This window comes from Bos indicus x Bos taurus, chromosome 29 (genome assembly GCF_003369695.1).
Source record: "Bos indicus x Bos taurus breed Angus x Brahman F1 hybrid chromosome 29, Bos_hybrid_MaternalHap_v2.0, whole genome shotgun sequence".
Taxonomy (NCBI): Eukaryota; Metazoa; Chordata; class Mammalia; order Artiodactyla; family Bovidae; genus Bos; species Bos indicus x Bos taurus.
This window is the reverse complement of record NC_040104.1, coordinates 11,505,737-11,514,404: the sequence shown is the minus strand read 5'-3', so window position 1 is coordinate 11,514,404 and position 8,668 is coordinate 11,505,737. Positions and strand designations below refer to the sequence as shown.

General features: G+C 44.1%; 1 pseudogene; it reads right to left on the bottom strand.

The window, feature by feature from the left end:
• Positions 1-5,232: 5,232 nt before the first annotated feature.
• LOC113885993 lies at positions 5,233-6,145 on the bottom strand (annotated as a pseudogene).
• Positions 6,146-8,668: the final 2,523 nt, after the last annotated feature.

Here is an 8,668-nt window from a genome sequence, read left to right as displayed (position 1 = left end):
AGGGTATGGGGAGGGAGGAGGGAGGAGGGTTCAGGATGGGGAACACAGGTATACCTGTGGCGGATTCATTTCGATATTTGGCAAAACTAATACAATATTGTAAAGTTTAAAAATAAAATAAAATTAAAAAAAAAAAAAGAGGTGGGAGAAGAACATTACAGAAGGGGAAATAGCCACTGCAAAGGCCCAAGTTAACCAAGGTTAATAAATGGCTACTTTTCCACCTCCAATCTTCCTTCCACACTTGGAACTCAGCCACACCTCACCCACTCTGACCTCATCACATACTTCACTAGTGAGATACCAACAATGAGCCATCTCATCCTCCCCAGAAGAGAAACCCTGGAGCAGACACAGGGCTAAGTTGGCTCTGGGTCTTGGGGCCATGTAGGCAAGATAGTTATTACCAGGGGCATCAGGTGCAGGGGCACCACCAGTAACTGACCATCTCTGTATGCTTGTCCTCAGGGGTAGAAACTCCAGGGAACAGATAGAGCAAAGAAACAAGCAATCGCTCTTGTCTCATCTTGCCCTGTGTGATCCCGTGGCCCCCTGACCACTCTGCTCTCTGGACAAAATCTCTTTCCTCTACTCCTTCTCCAAAGGTGGCCTGAGACCAGCATCAGCACCTGACCCTGTAGTCTGGTGGCTGGAAGTCCGTTCACAAGTACTTTGGACACAGGAATGCCCAGCCTTGCCCTGTTTGTCCGTCCTTCTCCCCCAACAAGATCCATAAAGCAAAGTCCTCAAAGAACATGACTAGTTGCATCTCCTCTCAAGGACTTCAAAGCTACAAGCTCTTTTTTGAGCATCCAGAAGGGAACGCATCCTTTGCATCCAGACTTGTCTTAGCCCTACCAACCCCCCTCAGCCAGGGGTTTCCTGAAAAAGAGTAAGACACTGCATCTTAAGTTGCCAGAGAGCTGAGCAGGAAAAATGCTCCTCACTGTGAAAGAAGGTCCATGTTACCCAGTCTCCCAAGGGTCTGTGTTGTGTGAACCAGGAGGAGGAGATATGGGGCTGATGAACTGACCTTGAGTCCAGCAACACCTGGATGTGCCTCCTGGGGCCACTCCAGCTGGGGCTGCCCATACTGTACCTGGAACCCAGCAGACCCAGCTCCTTGTTGCTTTCCTGCTGCTATAAGATAGTAGGTCTGCTGATAAAAGCTGTGCTGGATTTGAGGGGCAAGGGGAAAAGACTTCTGCTTTGGCACCTGCAGACCTCTGAGAGCTGTCCAGCAGTGGATACAGTTGAGCTTTCTCTGCTCTTTCCCTTCTCAGAGCTCTCCCAGCCTGAGAACCAGAGGCCCTGGGTCCCCATGCTTCACTAACTTACCTGCAGCCTTTGGGTGAGTCATACACTCCAGGTTTCAGTTTCCCGATCACTTGGATGACGGAGATTAGACTTGCTCCAGAACACTTGTTCCAGACCGAAGCTCAATACCAATTAGTGGACAAGTGTCTGAGAAGTACATGTTGCCAAGGACTTGGAGGCCACATCTGGTCATTAGGGGGCCGTGACCCCCTGGCCGTGTCTGGTGATGATGGACTCAGAACAGGGAGTAACAGACCAGTTGGCACACAGCTGCTGTGAGATGGAGGATCTTAGGGCCTTGCCCAGTAAAGTTTTTGCCACCTGGGTTCTGTGGGATGAGATCAGGTAGTCATAAGACAGAAGTTACCAACTGGGAAGGTTTCGATTCCTCAGCAGAAACCCGAGATAGGGTGATGAATCACCTCTCATAAAGGAACTCTGGGTACAATACATGCCAGGACACTTAGATAAATTAGGGATTATTTTAAATCTTTGGATGACCTGCCATTTTACTGTCCAGTCTGGGATCATGCCCACAGTTAGAGTGGAATCAAAGGGCCCCTGGGGGAGGCTGTCCCTCTCCCCATGACTCATTAGCAATGAAGTCAGCTCTATTCCTTCCATGTCCAGAGCAGGAATTCCAGCAGGAAGGATGTGACCTCCAGCAAGGTTAACCAGAAGACTCAGGTGGGTCTGGCCCTCTGGTTGGCACCTTTCATTTCCCAGTGCCTCTTCCTTCCCTCCTGGGTCCTGAGCAAGCTGCCCTCGTCTTGGTTAGTGGGTTGGAAATTCCTCTTCCCTTCCAAATATCCCTGCAGCTCCACGCCTTCGCTCCCTCCCTACCCAGGCCCTGCCCTCACCTGCAGGTGGCACTAAGGAAACTGGGGAGAGGATGCCCAGTTCATTCTTTCTAAAAGTATCCTCATTCCTCTACCTCCAGGCCCTGACCTGGCTCATCAAAGTCCCAACTGGATGAATATTGGGTCCTTTAATGGACTGGAACCTGGTGGTCTGGAGTCGACAATGAGAAAGTGAAAGAGAGAGCCAGAGGGAGGGAGAGAAAGAGAGAAAAAGACACGGGGACCCAAGCTCTGATGGAGGAAAGGTGCTTTAATGATCTTTCTGTGAGTATATATAGGCTGTTGTACAAGAAATTTCTTTCGATAATGGTAAAGATCAGAAAACCAAATGTACAGTAACCCTTACCAAGGGAACAAGAGATTAATAATGCTCACAAGGCCAGGAGATAATCCATATCTCAAGAAAGAAGATCGAGACTAAGCAGTTTTGTCATAAGGAGAATGTTTACTGAAGGAGATTCAAGCCTGTCTCATACTATGACCTCAGTCCTGGGAGCAGTGTGCCATTCCACTGGTTTCTGGCAACAGAAACTGATAAGGAACAGAGGATTTATGAGAAACAGCACATAGGAATCCTCCTGTTAAACATTCCCTGACAGATGACCAAGCAGCTTAGCAGTAGGGGAGGCGGGAAGGGGTGGGCGGTGATCATATGACAGGAGAACGAGCAATCTGTAAACTGCTGATTACAAAAAGATTTCAAACATCACAAAATAAAAAATAATAGTAACAAGAACCCTATATTTCTTCACACAGCATCAAGAACTACAACACTCTTCTGTTAGTCTGTCATAGCCAGGAGGCTACATGTCCAAGATTAAGGTGCTGGCCAACTGCATTCTTAGGACCTTTCTTCTTGGCTCACAGACAGTTCTCATATTACTGTGTCCTCCCAATGGTGGTGGACGGGGCAGGAGGTAAGGAGGGAGGCAGAGGGAGGGAGAATGAAAGACAGAGAAGAGATTGAGGAAGCTCTCAGGTGGCTCTTCTAATAAAGGCACTAATCAAATCAGAGGGCCCCACCATTAAGACCCCATCTCAACCAAGTGTGTATTAGTCACTCAGTCATGTCCAGCTCTTTGCAACCCCATCGACTGTAGCCCACCAGGCCGCTCTGTCCACGGACTTCTCCAGGCAAGAATACTGGAGTAGATTGCCATTTCCTTCTCCAGGGGATCTTCCTGACCCAGGAATTGAACCTGGGTCTCCTGCATTGCAGGAAGATTCTTTACCATCTGAACCACCAGAGAAGCCCCCAACCAAAATTTCAACCAAATTACCTCCCAGAGGCCCTGACTCCCAATACCATCACATCAGGAGTTATGCATTCAACATCTGAATTTGGGGGTGGACACAATGCAGTCCATACCAACTACACGGGTCTTTTTTTTTAATATAAATTTATTTATTTTAATTGGAGGTTAATTACTTTACAATATTGTATTGGTTTTGCCATCCATCAACATGAATCCACCACAGGTATACACGTGTTCCCCATCCTGAACCACCCTCCCTCCTCCCTCCCCGTACCATCGCTCTGGGTCATCTCAGTGCACCAGCCCCAAGCATCCAGTATCATGCATAGAACCTGGACTGGCAATTCGTTTCATACATGATATTATACATGTTTCAATGCCATTCTCCCAAATCATCCCACCCTCTCCCTCTCCAACAGAGTCCAAAAGACTGTTCTATACATCTGTGTCTCTTTTGCTGTCTCGCAAGAGACACATGTACCCCAGTGTTCATTGCAGCACTGTTTATAATAGCCAGGACATGGAAGCAACCTAGATGTCCATCAGCAGATGAATGGATAAGAAAGCTGTGGTACATATACACAATGGAGTATTACTCAGCCATTAAAAAGGATACATTTGAATCAGTTCTAATGAGGTGGATGAAACTGGAGCCTGTTATATGGAGTGAAGTAAGCCAGAAAGAAAAACACCAATACAATATACTAACGCATATATATGGAATTTATAAAGATGGTAACGATAACCCTGTATGTAAGACAGCAAAAGAGACACAGATATATAGAACAGTCTTTTGGACTCTGTGGGAGAGGGAAAGGGTGGGATGATTTGGGAGAATGGCATTGAAACATGTATAATATCATATAAGAAACGAATCACCAGTCCAGGTTCGATGCATCATACAGGATGTTTGGGACTAGAACACTGGGATGACCCAGAGGGATGGTACGGGGAAGGACGTGGGAGGGGGGTTCAGGATGGGGAACACGTGTACACCCGTGGTGGATTCATGTTGATGTATGGCAAAACCAATACAATATCGTAAAGTAATTAGCCTCCAATTAAAATAAATAAATTTTTAAAAAATAAAATAAACAGCACCAGTCTTGCCCATTGATACAATTCAAATTTTACTTTTTCAGTTCTTGGTCTACAAGATGATCATGGAAAACACTGCAAATCAACAGGTTCTGACAGTAACAAAGAACAACATGAGGCTGAGATTTGAAAAGAGAAAATAAGCCAAGGGCAGACAAATCATACAATTTTCTTTTTAACTTAAACTTATTTAATCGGAGGCTAATTACTTTACAATATTAAGTTAAATGCTATCCCTGAAAATAAGCAGAACAGTTTCAAAAGTCACAAGTAGAGGGGAGGCCTTGTTACTTATTTTTTAAAATGTTCATTAGGCTCCAGTGATTGTTTGCTACTATTCTTTTCTACAGTCATGCTGAGTAAAGCTATAGCTAAAGGGAAGTTAAACTGTGTTCATGAAGCGTTAAGGTTTACCTCTTTTTATCTGCAGTCTCTCAGAGAAAGCAAAGTAACTACAAATAGCGCTACACCAGAAACGACTTTCTTGACCAACAATGTCACTTCAGCACGTGATGAACTGGTTCACTCTAAAGTGGTCACGGCTGTTGAAGACAAGAGGTTTTGTATTTTTATATGGCACATCTTTTTGGTCCCTGTGAAAACAAGTTTTTTTGAATGTGAACTATCCTCTGACACTTGTGGAGTTACTATCACTCTTCCTATATCCATTAGATCGATATATGGCTCATGGCTGCACAAGTTTAAAATTTCATTACAGGGCAATGAGCAACATGTGGCTTGCCTCTGTGAGCGGCTGGGTCAATCTGCAAGAAAGAGTATTTTAGAGTATCATCAAGTTCCAAGATTGCAGCTTGGTTACCACAACAATAACAATATTTTGGAGCACTGAAAATCGTTACTGCATTTCAGGCAAAACACCAGTTATATCCCTCCATCACCAGCCAATGAGCTCTACACACCAACAGGAGGCCATTGGCATGATTAAATGTCTCAGAAACATCCTGCCCAAAGGTGTAGTCAGCTCCTTGAGGAGATATACCCCAATCTCCATGGTCCCTCTGGATCTGACCACAGCAAGTGATACGTTGGACCCTCGCGGGGAACTTCTCGTAAGTGATCAAGAGCTCTGATGTGATCCAGTGTATCTATGGATGGTGAGAGGCCACCATGTAGACAGACTATCTGCCCAGCCACTGAGGCAGTGAGAGGAAGATGGTCAAAAAGATCTGTAAAATATTTCCAGACATGCGTTTGCATATTTCCTGAAATATTCATCACAGAAACCACATACTTATGTAATCTGTCTCCTTCTCTCATGATTTCCTTGAAGAATGGTGATATGTTCACTGATAAGGAATCACAAGAGCTACAAGCAGAGTAACTGTTTCCACTGAATAATACCCTCTGTCAGCATAATCGCCCATAAACAAGTAGTTTGTATCAGGAGATTTACCACCAATTCTAAACAGTTCCATGAGATCATGAAATTGCCCATTCACATCTCCGCAGATGGTTACTGGACATCAAACTTCTTGTACATTGGATTTTTTTTGTCAGCATTTCTTTAGCCTTCATGCAGAGGCTCTTGACCTGGGATGGGGACTGCTGCTCCATCCACTTGTCCAGCTCCTTGGTGAATACCTTCTCGTCCATGATGTCAGCTGCCTGAACCAGCTACCGCTCCTTGCTCCTCCCGCTGGTAGCCAGTTCCCGCTGAACTTGTGCCTGTACTGGTGGTTGCTCAGCACTAGCGCTGGCCCTCTGGCTCATCCCTCTGTGCACAGCCACTGGCCGCTGCCCTCCTCCACTCACTCTAGGCCTGACACTCTGCTCTCTGTAATCTCCCCCTTCCTTTCTATGCCACTTATTTGTTTAAAAGGTGGGAGGAGGTGGAGTTGTCTTATAGAATTTTACAAGTATTGGGTTTAAAGCAAGGGACTGCAACACCACTACCAAGGGCCAGTAGGGTCTTTGACCTATTGAGACCCCGGCTGCACGGCAGGAGTGAGACTTCATCTGTATTTACAGCTGCTCCCCATCACTCTCCCGTCCCCCAGATGGGACACTCTTGTTCCAGGAAAACAAGCTCAGGGCTCCCACTGACTCTTCATTAAGATGAGTTGTATAATTATTTCATTATGTATCACAATGTAATAATAGAAATAAAGTACACAACAAGTGCAATATCCTTGAATCATCCAGAAACCACTCCCCTCCACCACCACCTGTAGAAAAATTGTCTTCCAGAAAACCAGTCTCTAGTGTCGAAAAAGCTGGGGACCGCTAGTTTAGAGGATTGCTTCTCTGTCCCTTTATCTATGTAATTCCCTGAGAACTGGGAGTTAGATCTAGACTTGAGTTCAACAAGTTTCATTGGAATATTTTATACATATTTCCATATATTTCTTATGCCACCACTTCAAGAGGCTCATAATTTCCCCCACTCCTATGACAGATGCTGAGATGCAGCAGGTCCTGATGGTGCCAACCTCATGCATGCATTGTAAAACACTTCAGCCTTTCATCTTATGGTTTTAGCATCCATTGATGACCTTTGCCTAGATCCATTGATTCATCAGGATGTTGCAAAACAGAGGATTTATGTTTCTACCACTCCTTCTGAATTTAATTCCTAAAATTCTTCAATTAAAGATGATTCTTTTAACTGTTTGTAGTTACATGAAATATGCTTCATATAAACAAAAATAGCATAAATGTTGATGATTACTTCCCTTTTTTCTCAGTGCCCATGTTGGTGAGTTGGTGCCCTACCAATGTGTCACTGTGACAAATTAGATGTTATCTATTAGCATTTGGATCTCCTGGCTTTTTATATATTTAATTTATTTCAGCTGATTTGATCTGATGCTAAAATTGTCCCAGTTTTAGCCTCTTTATATGGATTACTAAACTTTTTGTCCAGCCCTCGCTGGTCTTTGAAGGCTCAACTTTCTGGCCCTTCAAGATTCCCAGACTTATCTTGTACACTTCTTGACCCAGTCCTGAAATCAGCCATCTCCTCAAGAATCCATAGATCCTCTGGTGGAAAATGGTATTTAGAGGTCACAAGTTAGACCTCAGGATAATCACTATAAGCAAGCTGCATCGTTAGTAGGTTTTTTAACCATCAGAGTGATGAGGTATGCAATTCTTAAAAAAGAAAATAATTAAATGTTACAAACTTAAGCTTTCAAGTTTTAAGACTGCAAGGTTTTACTTAAGCTTTTTTGTTTTATACTTGAACCTCTTTCCTCTATCCACTGATTGTCTTACTTTAGAATAATAGTAGCTTTAATTACTTACTTGCTTTAACCTATAACACACATGCGATACTTTCACAACAGCAGAAGCAATATCACCAACAATAGGGTGTTGGACACAGTCTCAAATTTCTTTGCTTTTTTGTTTTTGGTTTTATTTTGGGTGTGGGGGCATGTTTTTGTTTCTCTTTGTCCTTAGAAAACATTCCACTCTGAATGCTGCTGCTGCTAAGTCGCTTCAGTCGTGTCCGACTCTGTGCGACCCACCAGGCTCCCCGGTCCCTGGATTCTCCAGGCAAGAACACTGGAGTGGGTTGCCATTTCCTTCTCCAATGCATGAAAGTGAAAAGTGATAGTGAAGTCGCTCAGTCGTGTCCGACTCTTAGCGACCCCATGGACTGCAGCCTACCAGGCTCCTCCGTCCATGGGATTTTCCAGGCAAGAGTACTGGAGTGGGGTGCCTACAAAGTCAAAATTCTGCATTTTAAAGCCACTTACTTAGGTAATGTTTTGTTCTGGGCAGTTATGTCATCAACTTGATACAATTAGGCTCCTTAATCTTAGTTTGTTCTCAGCTTCTACAGATGTGTTTATCTATTTTTTGATCTTGTAACATATATATTGTTGCAAATTCAAACTATAAAATAATAAAAATCACTTCCTTCTCTGCCCCTCATCCATAAATTATATTTTTAGTACTTTTGACTTATTCTTGCCCTCTTTATTATTGAAAATAGACATACGTGTATGTAAAAGTAACAAATTATAAACACTTTTTCAGTCTGCTTTTTTAAAAAAACTGAACAAGGTACCCTGAAGAAATCACCCATCCCACTCCTCCCTCCACCCGCATCCTCCCCAGGTGTTGGGACGCCCTGGGCCTTATTCCACAGTCCCCCACAAGTGGTCACTTCAG